This window comes from Mesocricetus auratus, unplaced genomic scaffold, assembly GCF_017639785.1.
Source record: "Mesocricetus auratus isolate SY011 unplaced genomic scaffold, BCM_Maur_2.0 Super-Scaffold_100027, whole genome shotgun sequence".
NCBI classification, from domain to species: Eukaryota; Metazoa; Chordata; class Mammalia; order Rodentia; family Cricetidae; genus Mesocricetus; species Mesocricetus auratus.
The window spans coordinates 14015140-14031058 of record NW_024429208.1 but is presented as its reverse complement, the minus strand read 5'-3'; the positions used below and the strand labels follow the sequence as shown (position 1 = coordinate 14031058).

At 40.8% G+C, this 15919-nt stretch overlaps 1 long non-coding RNA gene and 1 pseudogene across 1 annotated transcript; both read left to right on the top strand.

The window, feature by feature from the left end:
* Positions 1-713: 713 nt before the first annotated feature.
* Positions 714-4658, top strand: LOC110340970. Its single transcript, XR_002382827.1, has 5 exons — positions 714-905; positions 2067-2112; positions 2615-2734; positions 3890-3997; positions 4573-4658. It is a non-coding gene; the product is annotated as an uncharacterized LOC110340970 (long non-coding RNA).
* A 77-nt stretch (positions 4659-4735) lies between these two features.
* On the top strand, positions 4736-5410 carry LOC110340983 (annotated as a pseudogene).
* The last annotated feature ends 10509 nt before the right edge of the window (positions 5411-15919 follow it).

Sequence of the window (15919 nt, the reverse complement as noted above, 5' to 3'; positions counted from 1 at the left end):
GTCCCTCCGTCCCTCCGTCCCTCCGTCCCTCCGTCCCTCCGTCCCTCCGTCCGTCCGTCCCTCCCTCCCTCCCTCCTTCCCTCTGTCTCTCTCTCTCTGTCTCTCTCTCTCTCTCTCTCTCTCTCTCTCTCTCTCTCTCTCTCTCTCTCTCTCTCTCTCTCTGTGTATGCCCATGCTATGGCTTCCATGTGGAGGCCAGAGGACAGCTTGTAGGCGTTGGTTCTCTCATTCCACCACTGTACTCAGGTTGTTAGTCTTGGTGGCATGTGCCCTTGCCTCCTTCTCTGTGCCTCACTCAGTAAATCTTTCGGAATGTATTAACTCCCACCATTTTGGAGAGTATTAGCTTCTACCAACTAGGAAGTAAAACCTTATAGAAGTCGAGGGTTACAGCCTATGGAGATACTTCTCAGCTTTGACGTAGCTGCTTTCTTGATGTTCTCTCTGGGAATTTAAAAATTGCCTGATATACGACCAGTTTTGTTCTAGCGCTGTCCAGATACAGTCAGCCAGCTGAGTACCGCTCTGAACAGTCACACCTCTTCCTTTATTACATGGATGCGGTTTTACTGAAAGTTCAACAAATCGGGGAGGTAGCCTTTGTTTGCACTTCTCTTTAAGTTAAAAGTTTGTTGTATCTTTTCACCTCAAGTCAGTTCTACCTTTTTCTTTTCTATTGCAACATTGATGAAACATCAAAGAATTGAGATTTACTCTGGAGACATGCCAAGGGACTCCAAAAGGCCACAGAGGATTTCAACTAAAATCCAAAAGCCACAGAGAGGTTTCCTGACAACACACCATGGAAAAAAAGCCTCTACTCGCTCACCACTGCCACTACCTCAGCTGAGGTTACTGTGTTTGTGCATCAACCCAGACTCTTCACATTGAGGGGAAAATGGAATGTAAGTTATGTGTGACATTACGTAAGTAGGCTACAGCACTGATCCACTCGAGGACCCTTTGTATGACCATGCTCCACCATCATTCTCTGTTCCTTTAAAGTGAGGAGAGAGATGGGTCACTTGAGATAGTACTTTTGTTGGTTGCATCCCTAACCCTGCATGAAGTAACCGGAGGCAGGGGGATCAGATGTTTAATATTGTCCTGGCCTACTTAACACGTATGAGGTCAGCTTACAAGACATGAGATCCTACATAAAGGAAATTAGAAGTAATAAGATAGAATACTATGCAGGAGAACACAAGCAGTGGATATGCAGAATTGAGTATGAGAAGGCACTAGACAAAGGGAACCTTCAGAGGCAGCTAGCGTCTAAGCCACCCAGCAGATTGCTGTCTGGCTGATTAATTTTAACTACATACTAGAATGTTCCGAGGTGTCATGAGCTCTGTGGGTTCTTAGCAGAAAGATTGGTGTGCAGTTTCTCACTGCAGCTTCAATGTCACGGTGAACAATTTTCCCTTAAGACAAAATTTTTGAACTTTAGGTATTTGAATAAGGGAATTGAGCTTTTAATCTCAAAAGTGCCTTGGTGTCTTACACGGTTCACAGAGAGTTGAGGCTGGATGCTTCTGGAAGGTACTTCTCTACGGTGTCTTGACTATGAACCTTTGATCTTTGGGAGTACAAGACCAAATCGAGACTTGTCATAAAAATTATGTATAGCACTGGGATTAGAATGTGGGCTTTGTCTAGAAGAGCTTTTCACCTGCTGTGTATGGGTAAAGCAGAAGGCGTTTGGGATGTGAAATTGTTTTTATATAGCATTGAGTAAGATTTTTCTCTAATTCTTTGATCCCCAATTATAGCCTCTCTAGCTTTTTCTCTTGGTTCTAAAGCACTCTTTAAGAGCATTTCATTGTGACCTTTTTGAAGGACTAATCTCAGCCCCAGCAGCAACACCAGTCTCTCATTCAGGTGACCCACAAAGATGGTTCATGGCACACTGAATCATCTCTCTCATGATCATGTTGGTTTAAGAGATGCTGTGAAGTTCAGTGCTGGGGAATGCCATCCATGGTATAACCACAGGGGGTTTATTTAAAGAAAATAGAATTTAAAAACACACTTTCTGTTAGGGTTAGTAACAACTTTCTTTTTAGGAGAAATTGCAGAGTTGATGTTGAGTGGAACAGAGAGCAAATAAAGGTAGTTTTTTTTTATTATTTGTTTTTTTTTCCTAGAAGCAAATGATACTTCAGTGCTTGTTGACACGAGGCATGAGCCAGATCTGCTGACCCACTCATCTCCTGGGGTTCTGTTAGCTGGGATGTAGACATGAGCTTGGCCAGGGGACGTCACCTATTCAGTAATTAGGAGACTGGCTGCTATGGAAACAGCCATTCATTTCTATCTAAAGACCTAGCTTTCACCACGTTACAAAAAAAGTAACTTTTAGATATATTAAGCCCAAACAAATGCAATTTTGAAGAAATATTATTTTTTTTAATGGGGATTGAAGTTTAAGTTCCTTTGATTTTTCAAGGCCTCTTTGAAATCTCCTGACTATGATGCTTGTTCTGAACAGCTCGATGAGAGCTACCAGATGAATGCATTGTTGGAGGTTGTGGAATAGCAGTGAACCGATGGGGCCCATGGACATCAGGCTGTACCCTTGGCGACTGTCTATTTGGTTGATGTGTTTGATCAGACAAGACACAAAACAACACGCCTATGGAGCAATCTGTGGAAGTGGCAGATGTGTTGAGGTCACATGAAACGATGCTGACGTCTGTTTCCCCCTCCTCGTGTCTGCTCACGAGGACCTTAGGTGGGGAAGGTAAACGTTTGCCCACAAACTGTTCATTTTAGGTGGGGTCACATTTCTGGGTGGCTTTGCTAGTAGCTATGACTTGTCAAGGTATCTGGGTCACAGTGGTCAAACCATTGGCTCTGTGACGAGAAGGCGATGAGAAGACTAAGTGGAATCCCAAATGTGGATCGGATGCAGTGACAAACTGAAAAGCATTAAAGCACTTGGGATTTGGAGTGACATCGCCCGGTCTCTCTGCTGAAATCGCCCATTACTGAACTCTCACACGTAGTGATTCACTGATGTGTGGCCTGCTTCCTGGAACCTCATCTCTCTCTCTCTTTCATGAGGGCTAGCATAGCATGACTTGCCAAACCAAGAGGAGGGAAGCTGTTATATAGGTTGGAAATTCTACCACTATTTCTCTAATTCAATTTTCTGTTACATCGCCATTACACATTCCGAGTGCTGATTTCCTGGTCATTATCAGGGGTATTAAAGGTTCGTATCTAGACATACAATCTCACGTGCCTCGGCATTGTTGCAGTGCGCCACGTGTGAACTTGAACTTAATTGACTGCTTTCTTTGTGCCGCTCTTATTCTGCCAAATGAGGATTTCTTGGAAGGCAATTTAGGCCCCTCTGCAGAACTATCCATTGTTTATGTTCACAGACTGGAGCAGTCCTTGCTTCAGTATAGTCTTTCACCTCTTACACATTTAATTAAAGCCATGAGCTCTTTCTTTGCGCCGTCCCGTCCCCCCCCCCCCCGGCCTTTCCTAGGGCAAGCCTAGAGCTCCACTCCCACAGCTGGGTATCTGTTACTCAGGTCACAGGACTGGCGGAGCTATGTCACAGCTCTGCAGTCATGGCTCCCTAAGGCCTGTGCTTATGTTTGGTCCTTCCCCCTACCGCTTTTCTGCCCTCTCTCCATTCCCATTCTTGTTTTAAGTAGAGCAGGAAAAGCTCGCATGGGAAAAAGCAGTATTTGTTCATGTTAATGCTCTAAGCAAATTTGGTTTTGAGTAGAGAATAATACGTATCATATTAATTTGTGAGTGATGAGGAAGTAAGGTTTATAAATTTTGGACAAAGATTGCTGACGAGATTTTTTTTTCTAATCAGTATCTGATAATCTTATCCACAAGGCATAATTTATTTTTGTTTTCTTAGCTATAGTTACAAATGATTGAAATCTGGAGATTAAATGTCAGCGTCGGTTGGCTGCCCAATACAAATGGTTTTATATGTCGAGAACCTGGACACCAACATGTATTAGAGGTAATGGATAATTTTATTTTAAAATATTTATGATTTTAATATTACCTGTGATAAAAGGCCCCCCACATTGAGCTTTAGCTAGGTAAAATTTCATTAAAAGTATAAGCACTGTATTTTCTGTCTAGAAAAGCGGCGAGGCTAAACCTTATTAAATTGTCGGCAAAATGTCATAAAAATTCAGCTGTACCATAATTTCCAGTGACACTGTGAGCCTCCTTATGGGGCATGGGCAAACAGACAATGCTTGAGTTGGTAAACACTGTAACCAATAAGTTCTCATGCTTGCCTATGCAATGTTGCAAATACCTTATATTTAATTTTCCCTTCTTTGTGAGAAACCTGAGTTGAAAGAATTATGTAAACACACCAGCCTCAGCTGAGGAGGTGGCAGGGAGTGGGGTGGAGGTGGAGTGGGGAATGGGGGGGGTGAATGAGGGGGTGAATGAGGCAAGAATTTTCCTCAGTGGTTGGTCACAAGACCTCTGAGTTTTTGAATTTTAGTTGAAATCCCCTTTGTAGCCTTTTGGAATCCTTTACTGTATCTCCAGCTATTTGACATTTCGTCAATGTTGCAGTGGGAAGAAAGGTAGAATTGACCTGGAATGAAAAGATGCAACACACTTTCAACTTAAAAAAAAAGAAGAAAAACCCTGTACAATGGTAGGTAACAAGAAAGCAGAGCCTTTGAACTTTGTGAAAGAATTCTGGAATGCCTGGAAATTTTGGGGGTTCTGTAAAACAGGCAATCTGGGGTGTAGAAGAAGAGCACTAATCAATTTAAGTTCACCTTCTAAAGTGGTCCAGGAACCAAATTCCCTTAATGATTTTACCCATGAAGTCCCAGACTGACTCCTATAAACCTATGGTGAAAGCCATACCATTCCGTGGCTCTGCCAAGAGACCCCCAAGAACTCATCATTGTTGAGCATTAGAGTCAGCTTTCCAGGAGAGCTGGCCAGCTTCCCAGCTGAAAAAGCCAAACTTTGCCTCTCTGATGTCATTTTCTGTCCCGATGAAAAGCCTTTCACGATTCTGCAGCCCTTTGACCAAGCAGTAGTTTCTGCTGTGTCAGAAAGTATTCCTCAGAGCTCCTCCCCTGCAAGCACAGAACCTCAGCTATTGCATAGTAAGAGGTGATATGGTCCCGAGGCAGGGCTGAGCAGGTACCACACCAGTATCCACAGCATAGGAAACAGGCAGCCAAGTTTTCCAGCCTCCACAGGGTGGTCCAGAACCATCAGCTTCTGTACAGCTTCCAGGACTGTAATGAGTGCTTTGTGGATAATATCCTTTACAATATCCACATGGATGCCATGGGTAGGAGAATCCTTTCAGTGTGATATGTGTGGGTACAGATGTTAAAACAAGTATGATTTTGACTGTTATTTTTTAGTAAATGTGTTTAGTACATGACTTGTACTGAACACAGTGAACACTGTTCTCAATTGGTTTGCCTTCTGAGGGGGGGTTTGTAGTTTGGGTTTTGGTTTTGAAATAACCACAAGAGAAAGTTACAGATCATCACCAGTCTTTAGGAAATCAATTATAATGGAGTATATTGAGTACTCTAGCAGGCTGACCAAGAGTAGACTTAAACCTGGGAAAGATTCTATGCTAAGACAAGGGAGAGTAGGGCTTTTAAACTCAAAAGGCTATAGATATATCATACCTGGTGCAGGCCAGGGGGACTTTACATTTTGGCCCTTGTTCAGCATTGTAATGTGAGTTCTAATAAGTCATAATAATAAAAGCTGGAGTCAGAATCTGGGGTAAAAGCAGAAAGATCAGAGAGATGAAGGAGCAAGTCTCAGCCACACTTCCCAGCTGAAAAGATAGCAAGTTCCTGTTTCCTCCTGCCTATAATCCTTTCTCCACCCAGCCATCTCACTTCCTGTCTCTGTCCAGCCATCTCACTTCCTGTCTGTCTGTTAGCTAGTAGCAAACTCCACCCTCTGATCTTCAGAATCGCTTTATTTGCATAAACAAGTGTCACCACACAATATCATATCTGGTGTAGACCAGGGGGTCTTTACGATGTAACCTCTGCTCTGGTGCAACACCACACAGGACAGTTCCTCCAAAGGAACCAAGCTGTTTTTATACATCAGCACCCTTTCTCAGCAGGGAAGGAGGGTCCTTTGGATTTTGGAAAATGCTTTATTAAGTGAAAAGCCATTTGTTTTCAGGAAAATATGGTTCCCCAGGTGCCCTGACCCTTCCTAAGCCATTTGTTTGCAGGCAAATGTGGCTTCCAAGTTGGTCATCTTTAATAATGTATCTGCTAATTTAAAAACTGTACATTCTATTCATGAACTATACATTTGATAGTGAAAAAAGGTTTTGTTAGCTTTTCATAAAAGTCTGGTCAGGGTTATTTATGCATTAGTCAGTTAGATGCAGTGATACCTTTTTCATTTAGTCCTGTGAGAGTTGAAATACAGCCGTAATCTTACCAGTTTTTCTATACTTATAAGTTTTTCTATACTTGTCCATAGTCTCCCAGGGTTATCTGTACTCCTGATACTTCAGTATATACATTGCAATGAAATATTTTTTCTACCATATTTTAATCTGGTAGAATAAACCTTTTCTGTTGTGAAATTTGTGTCATAGTTTGTGTTACCATCACTTTGATGAAACATGTTGGCAAACGCAAGTGGGGAGGAAAGAGTTTGTTTGGCTTACACTTCTGCATACATGTAGTCCATCACTGAGGGAAGTCGGGACGTGAGCTCAAACAGGACATGAATCTGGAGGCTAAATAAATTTAGAATGGTCCATTTCAAGTAGGAAGCTGGTGTGTGTGTGTGTGTGTGTGTGTGTGTGTTAGCTTATTCTGAAGAGAACTTAGCAAAATGATACAACATTGTTACTTACTATTTGTTTCTATGTACTTTGTAAAAATTTAATTTTTAAAAATTTGTTAATATCTTGTGATTATTCTTAATTGACTTCTTAAAGAAATATTCTGTCAAACATTTGTTAATCAGAAATGACCTCTTATAGTGAAGAGGGAAATATTAAGGTTATCTACCCATTAAACCCCAAGTGCACTCTCTCTCCCTGTGCTAGGAAGCCATTCAGAGGGTACCATGTTTGCCAGTCTAGGCTCATCCTGACTGCAATGTTTACAATGTAGTACCAAAGACACTTCCTCCAAAGGAATTCTCTTATGACCCTGACTTTCTAGTCACTTCGGTCTGATCTTAAATCACTCACTGTTTCCATCAGCTTTAGTACAATATTTTCCATATACATAACTGGACTCTAGTACTTAATACTTTCCAGAAAAATAAAGGTTTTTATTTGGAAACTTTGCTATTTTAAAAGTTTTATTCATCTGAAGGCAATACTCCCCAATAGACAATGAAAACGGTCCCAGAAGAGGTAGAAGCCCAGTGTGCTGAGGCATGCCTTTAGTTGTAGCTGCTTAGGCGACTGAGGTGGGAACATTGCTAGACCCTAGGAATTCTCTGCCAGACTGGGAACCATTACAAGCCCAACAGGAAAGAGTCCCGCTCCAACCAGCTTATTACTCATACATTCTGTGCCAAACAATGACATATGTATTTTGTTTTTTCCAAACAACTAAAGATGAGTGTTTTGAAGGTACACTTCATTTTAAATATGGGAAATATTTTTCACAGTTAAAAACTATAAAAAAATCCTAATTTTCCAAAAGCACAGTTGGTATGCTATGCATGGTGGTTTGGAAGAAAGTGGCCCTCATAGGGAGTGGCACTATTAGGAGGTGTGGCTTTGTTGTCATAAGTGTGGCCTTGTTAGAGGAAGTGTGTCACTGTGGAGGTGGGCTTTGAGGTCTCCTTTGCTCAAGCCACACTCAGTGTGATACACAATTGTTTTCTGCTGCCTGTGGATGAAGATTGTAGAACTCTGAGCTCCTTCTCCAGCACCATGTCTGCCTGCATGCTGCCATGCTTCCTGTGATGATGATAAAGGACTAAACCTGTGACCTGCAAGCCAGCTCCAGTTGGTCTTCCTTTATAAGAGTTACTGTGGTCATGGTGTCTCTTCACAGTAGTAGAAACCCTAAGCGGGACAGTATGCCAAAGATGTTGATGTGTAAAGCTACAAACACTTCTAAATGCATGGAAATTTTGGAGTTGTACTTTTAAACAGGTTTGGGGTTTGCCTAAATGCTATGAGTTAAGTTCTGTAGAATTTAAATTCTGTAGAAAATGGTTGGATTCTTTCTTTACATACTAAATATGTTCGTCATTTTATTTTCAACAAAGTGTTTTAGAGAAATGAGCTTCCCTTCTTTTTAATTTAAATGAGAAACAAGCTTTTTGCCAGGCATTGGTGGTGCATGCCTTTAATCCCAGCACTCAGGAGGCAGAGGCAGGCAGATCTCTGTGAGTTTGAAGCCAGCCTGGTCTACAGTGCGAGTTCCAGGACAGTCTCTAAAACAGTACAGAGAAACCCTGTCTCGAAAAACTAAAAAAAAAAAAAAAAAAAAAGAAACAAACTTGTCTCACACGTCAATCCCAGCTCCCTCTGCCTCCCACCAACTTCCACAACCCCCACCCAATCACCACTCAGCTCCCCAGGGAGGGTGAGGCTCTCCATGGGGGATCTCCAAAGTTTGTCATATTATTCTGGCCAGGGACTAGGCTCCCCCCTCCCAATGTGTCCAGGCTGAGAGAGCATCTCTCCATGTGGAATGGGCTCCCAAACTCCATCTATATGCCAGTGATAAATACTACTACCCAAGGTCCCATAGACAGCTGAGGCTTCCTCACTGACATCCATGCTGGCCTCTCAGCTATCAGTCTGGGGTCTATGAGCACCCCCTTGTTCAAGTCAGTAGTTTCTGTGGGTTTTATCAGCCCATTATTGACCCCTTTGTTCATCACACCTCCTTCTCTGCAACTGGGTTCCAGGAGTTTAGTTCATCGTTTGGCTGTGGGGTATCTGCCTCTGTTTCCATCAGCCACTGTATGAAGGCTCTAGGATGGCATATAAGGTAGTCATCAATCTCATTATCAGGAAAGGGTATTTAAGATCGCCTTTCCGTTATTGCTTAGATTGCCAGTTGGTATTATTCTTTTAAATCTCTAAAAATATCATTAGTGCCAGATCTCTTCTAAAACCTCTAATGACTCCCTCTATTATGGTATCTCTCATCCTGCTCTCAATTCATCCCTCGACTCAACCTTCCTACTCCCCCATGTCTTCCTCTCCCCTCCACTTCTCCCTCTCTCTTTCTCCCTGCCCCCTCTTCCCTGACCCCATGCTTCCAATCCACCTACGAGATCCTATCCCATTCTCCTTCTCTGGGGTACAATGCATACTTCTCTTAGGGTCCTCCCTGTTTCCTAGACTCTCTGGTGGTGGAATTGTAGACTGGCAATCCCCTGCTCCATGTCTAAAACCCATATATGAGTGAGTACATACCATGTTTGTCTTTTTGTGACTGGGTTACCTCACTCAGGGTGGTTTCTTCTAGTGCTATCCATTTGCCTCCATTGTGTAAATGTACCACATTTTCTCTATTTAGTCTTCAGGTGAGGGGCATCCAGGTTGCTTCCAGGTTCTGGCTATTACAAATAATGCTGCTGTGAACATAGTGGAACAGACATTCTTATTGTATGAATGTGCATCTTTTGTGTATATGCCTAAGAGTGGAATAGCTGGGTCTTGTGGTAGACTGATTCCCATTTTCCTGAGGAATCTCCATACTGATTTCCAAAGTGGCTGTACGAGTCAGCACTCCCACCAGCAGTGGAGGAGTGTTCCCCTTTCTCCACATCCTCTCCAGAATAAACTGTCATTAGTGTTTTTTATTTTAGCCATTCTAACAGGAGTAAGATGGCATCTCAGAGTTGTTTTGATTTGCATTTCCCTGATGGCTAAGGATTTTGAGCATTTTCTTAAGTGTCTATCAGCCATTTTAGCCTCCTCTAGTGAGAATTCTCTATTTAGTTCTGTACCCCACTTTTCCCCCTTTTTTATTTAATTTAGAAACAAGCTTGCTTCACATGTCAATCCCTGTTCCCTCTCCCTTCCCTCCTCCCCCCCACCTTCCCCACCAGGCCCCCCAGTCCTCCACCCAACCTCCACTCTGATCCCCAGGGAGGGTGAGGCCCTTCATGGTAGATGGATCCTTTGGTGTTTTGGAGACTTGCTTCTTGAGTTCTTTGTAAATTTTGGAGATCAGCTCTCTGTCAGATGTGGGGCTGGTGAATATCTTTTCCTATTATATGGATTGCGTTTTTGTCTTGTTGACTGTGTCCTTTGCCTTACAGAAGCTTCTCAGTTCAGGATGTCCCATTTACTAATTGTCAACCTCAGTTATGTTCAGGAAGTGGTCTCGTTTACCAGTTTGTTCAAGGGTACCTCCTACTTTCTCTTCTAAGAGGTTAAGTGTGGCTGAATTTATGTTGATGTCTTTGATCCATTTGGACTTAAGTTTTCTGCATGTCAATAGACAAGGATCTGTCTGCAGTCTTCTACATGCCAATATCCAGTTATACCAGTACCATTTGTTGAAGATGCTTTCTTTTTTCAGTTTATAATTTTAGCTTCTTTGTCAAAAATCAGGTGTTCGTAGGTGTGTGGGTTAATATCAGGGTTTTCCATTGGATGCCATTGGCCTACCTGTCTAATTTTGTGCCAATACCAAGCTGTCTTCAGGACTGGAGTTCTATAATGGAGCTTGATGCCAGGGATGGTGATGCCTCCAGAAGTTCCTTTATTGTACAGGGTTGCTTTGGCTATCCTGGTTCTTTTGTTTTTCCATATAAAGTTGACTATTTTTCTTTCAAGGTCTGTGAAGAATTATGCCGGAATCTTGATGTGGATTGCATTGATTGCTTTTGGCAAGATTGCCATTTTTACTATGTTGATCCTACCTATCTTAGAACATGTAAGATCTTTCCATTTTTTGGTATTTTCTTTAATTTTTTTCTTTAATGACTCAGAGTTCTTGCTATACAGGTGTCTTTCACTTGTTTAGTTAGCTTTAACCCAAGATATTTTATGTTGTTTGTGGTTATTATAAAGGGTGATGTTGCTCTGATTTCTTTCTCAGCCCATTCATCATTTGTATATAGTAGGGCTACTGATTTTTTAAAGTTAATCTTGTATCCTGTCACTTTTCTGAAGGTGCTCATCAGCTGTAGTAGTTCCCTGGTAGAATTTTTCGGGTCACTTATATCTGCATATAGTGAAAGTTTGACTTCTTCCTTTCCAATTTTTATTGGATCTCCTTTTGTTGTCTTATTTCTCTAGCCAGAATTTCAAGTACAATATTGAAGAGATATGGAAAGAATGGACAGTCTTATCTTGTTCCTGATTTTAGAGAAATTGCATTGAGTTTCTCTCCATTTAGTTTGATGTTGGCTGTTGGCTTGCTGTGTATTGCTTTTATGATTTTAGACATGTTCCTGTTATCTCTGATGTCTTGAAGACTTTTATCATGAATGGGTGTTGGATTTTGTCAAAGGCTTTTTCAGTATCTTGTGAGAGGATCATGTGGTTTTTCTTTTTCAGTTTGTTTATATGGTGGATTTACGTATGTTGAACCATCCCTGCATGCCTGGGATGAAGTCTACTTGATCATGGTGGATGATTTTTCTGATGTGTTCTTGGATCTGATTTGACAGTAATTTGTTGAGCACTTTTGCATCGGTGTTCATAATGGACATTGGTCTGACGTTCTCTTTCTTGTGTCTTTGTGTGGCTTGGCTACCAAGGTAATTGTAGCCTTGTAAAAAGAGTTTGGCAGTGACCCTTCTGCTTCTATTGTGTGGAACACTTTGAGGAGAATTGGTCTTGGCTTTTCTTTGAATTGCTGGTAGAATTCTGCACTGAAGCCATCTCGCCCTGGGCCATTTTTGGTTGGGAGACTTTTGATGACTGCTTCTATTTCATTAGAAGTTATAGGTCTGTTTAAATTACTTATCTGTTCTAGATTTAATTTTAGTAAGTGGTACCTATCCAGAAAATTGTTCATTTCCTTTAAATTTTCGAATTTTGTGGAGTATTGGCTTTAAAAGTATGACCTGAAGATTCTCTGGATTTCCTCAGTGTCTGTTGTTATGTCCCCCCTTTCATTACTGATTTTGTTAATTTGCATGTTCTCTCTCTGTCTTTTGGTTAGTTTGGATAAAGGTTTGTCTACCTTGCTGATATTCTTGAAGAACCAACCGTTTGTTACATTGAATCTTTGTGTTGTTTTCTTTGTTTTGACTTTACTGATTTCAGCCATCAGTTTGATTATTTCCTGGTGTCTACTCCTTTGGGGTGAGTTTGCTTTTTTTTGTTCTAGAGCTTTCAGTTGTGTTGTTAATTCTCTAATGTGACTATTCTCCAGTTTCTTCTTGTAAGCACTTAATGTTATGAACTTTCTTCTTAGTACTGCTTTCAAAGTGTCCCATAAGTATGCTGTATCTTCACTTTCATTGAATTCTAGGAAGCCTTTAATCTCTTTATTTCTTCCTTGTCCCAGGAATGGTGCAATTGCATGTTATTCAATTTCCATTAGTTTGTAGGGTTTTTGCAATTTGCGTTGTTGAATTGTAACCTTAAAGCATGGTGGTCTGATAAGATACAGGGGGTTACTTCAATTTTTTTGTACCTGTTGAGGTTTGCTATGTTGCTGAGTATGTGGTTGATTTTAGAGAAGGTCCTATGTAGTGCTAAGGAGAAGGTATATTCTTTTGTGTTTGGATGTAATGTTCTATAGATGTTTGTTAAACCCAATTGGGTCATAACTTCTGTTAGTTCCTTTTTCTTTACTAAGTTTCTTTCTGGTGGTCCCATCTACCAGAGAGAGTGGCGTGTTGAAGTCTTCCACTATAACTGTGCGAGGTCTCGTGTGATTTTTAGTTTTAGTAATGTTTCTTTTATGAATGTGGGTGGCTTTGTATTTGGGGCATAGATGTTCTGAATTGAGACTTCTTCCTGATGGATTTTTCCTGTGATGAATATGAAATGACCTTCTTCATGTCTTTAGATCGATTTTAGTTTGAAGTCTAATTTGTTAGCTAGTAGGATAGCTATACCAGCTTGTTTCTTGTGTTGATTTGATTGGAAAATCTTATCCCAACCCTTTACACTGAGGTAATGTCTATCTTTGAAGTTGAGTTGTGTTTCTTGTATGTAGCAGAAGGATGGATTCTGTCTTCATATCCATTCTGTTAGCCTGTGTCTTTTTATAGGCAAATTATATTTTTATAGGCAAATAATATTGAGGAAAATTAAGGACCATTGAGTGTAGTTCTTGTTTATTTTTTATTTGTTGTTGTTGGTATTGTTTGTGGATTTGCCCCACTTTTTCTTTTGGCTTTTGGTACAGTGGGATTATATATTGCCCACTTTTTTTGTGAGTGTAGTTAACTTCCTTGGGTTGGAGTTTCCTTCCAGATCTTTCTGTAGGATTGGATTAGTGTAATGTATTGTTTAAATCTGGTTTTGTCATAGAATATCTTGTTTTCTCCATCTATAGTGATTGAAAGCTTTGCTGGGTATAGTATTCTGGGCTGGCATCTGTAGTCTCTTAGTGTTGATAGAATATCTATCCAGAACCTTCCGGCTTTCATAGTTTCCATGCAGAAGTCAGGTGTGATTCTGATAGGTTTGCCTTTATATGTTACTTGGCCCTTTTCCTTTGCTGCTTTTAATATTCTTTCTTTATTCCATATGTTTGTTGTTTTTATTATTATGTGCTGAGGGGACGGACATTTTGTGGTCTACTCTATTTTGTGTTTTGTAGGCTTCTTTACTTTCATTGGCATGTCTTTCTTTAGGTTGGCAAAAGTTTCTTCCATGGTTTTGGTGCATATGTTTTCTGCCCCTTTGAGTTGGGTTTCTTCACTTTCTTTATACCTATTATTCTTAGGTTTGGCTTTTTCACGGTGTCCCATATTTCCTCGATATTTTGTGTTAGGGATTTGTTGGACTTAAGATTTTCTTTGGTCAATGAATCTATTTCTCCTTGTGTATTTTCAGCACCTGAGATTCTGTCTTCTATCTCTTGTATTCTGTTGGTTATGCTTGCATCTGTAGTTCCTGATTGTTTGCTCACCTTTTCTAATTCCAGCATTCCTTCAGACTGTGTTTTTTAAGTTGTCTCTATTTTAGCTTTCAAACTTTGCACTCGTTGAATTGTTTCTTGCAATTCTTGGTTTGTCTTTTCTTCCATTTCTTTAAAGGATTTTCTCCTTTTATGGTCTCTATCATCTTCATGAAGTTATTTTTAAGGTCGTTCTCTTCTGCTTCATCTGTGTTGGGATGTTCAGGTCTTGCTAATATGGAGTCCCTAGATGCTGGTGGCGTCATATTGGTTTTTCTGTTGTTGAATGTGTGCTTGTATTTTCATCTTCCCATCCCATCTTCCAGTGGGGTCTCTTCCTCTTCTGGTGGGTATGGGTCCAAGGTTCTATTCTGGTGGGTTCAAGCAGGTTCAATACTCTGGTGGGTCTCAAGGTGGGTGCAGGCAGGTCTGAGGCACTCCCTCTCCTGGTGCATGGGAGCTGGATTAGGGCAGTGCTGTCAGCAGAGTAGTGGTTGCTTGGTGTCTAGGGGGGGGGTGGGTGGTGGGTGGGTGTTGACCTGCCAGCAGTCCCCAGGCCAGGAGATCCAAGAGTGGGCAAGTAGAAGGAAGCCAGGCCTGAAGTGGTGCAGGAGCTCACCCCTACCCTGAGTGGGGGAGGGAATGGTCCAGCAGTCTCAGCAGGCTTGCTGCCAGGGTCAAGTCAACCTGCCTGCAGTCCCCAGGCCAGGAGATCTCCTAGAAATGAGTTTTAAAAAGTTTAATATGAACTGTTTATGAACTACTTCCATTCAAGGGCAGTGTTCTGAAACTAAATTTTATTTTGTTCTGTGAACGTAAGTTTAGATTTCTAAAGTTGGCAATTTATCTCTGCTAATACTTTTTTTTTTTAAAAAAGAAACTCCAAGGATATTAACAAATTTACTTCAGATTTTGCTAAAATGTAGCTACAACTTCTTGAAGGCTAGATTTTTACTTTGAAATTTTTTCATTGGGTGTTTCCAGGGCTGTTTCATTCTAGAACTGTGTTTGCCATTCATCTGCAGAATTGTTTGACAAAGGGAAATACATCCATAAACAAAAGCAAATGACAGATATAACTCTCTTTAATTTCTACAAAATGTTTATCAAAGGAACTGTTTGAAAAATTTAAATTCCCTCATAAAGACCCTTTAAAATTCCCTGATAAAGACCTTTTTCATTAGTCTTAGGGGATACATGTTTTCTAGTTCTGGTTTTTGTTGATCCTTAGGTGTACGGACCTATTTTGTATGCAAAGCATGAATCTTGCATTATGGTTATAGGATTTGATACCATTTAGGGATCAAGAAAGCAGTTTTATACTAAGTAATTTTGTCTAACATGTAGATACTATTGTGATTAATACTTTCCTTTTTCAATATATAAATTATGATCTCAGTTTTTCTTTTTTGAGAGAATCGAAGTAATTTTTAGTAAGCATATTATATACGCAAATATTAATAAAAGATTTATGGCAAAAACCAAAAACTGATACGGAGGCTAGAGATGGTTCACTGGTTAAGATTATTTGTTGCTCTTGCAGAGAACTGGAGTTTGCTTCCCAGTACCCATGTTTGAAGTCTCACAATCACCTGTAACTTCAGCTCCATGGGATCCAATGCTTTCTTCTGGATTACCTGAGCAACACACACACACACACACACACACACACACACACACACACACACACACACACACACACACAGAGTGACTGAGAGAGAGAGAGAGAGAGAGAGAGAGAGAGAGACAGAGAGAGACAGAGAGAGAGAGAGAGAGAGAGAGAGAGAGAGAGAGAACAAATGGTCTAAAGTTTTGGTTCAAATTGCCAATTGTCTTCAAAGAATCTACACTGGCTAGTTTGCATAGTCTCCTAGAGACTGTAC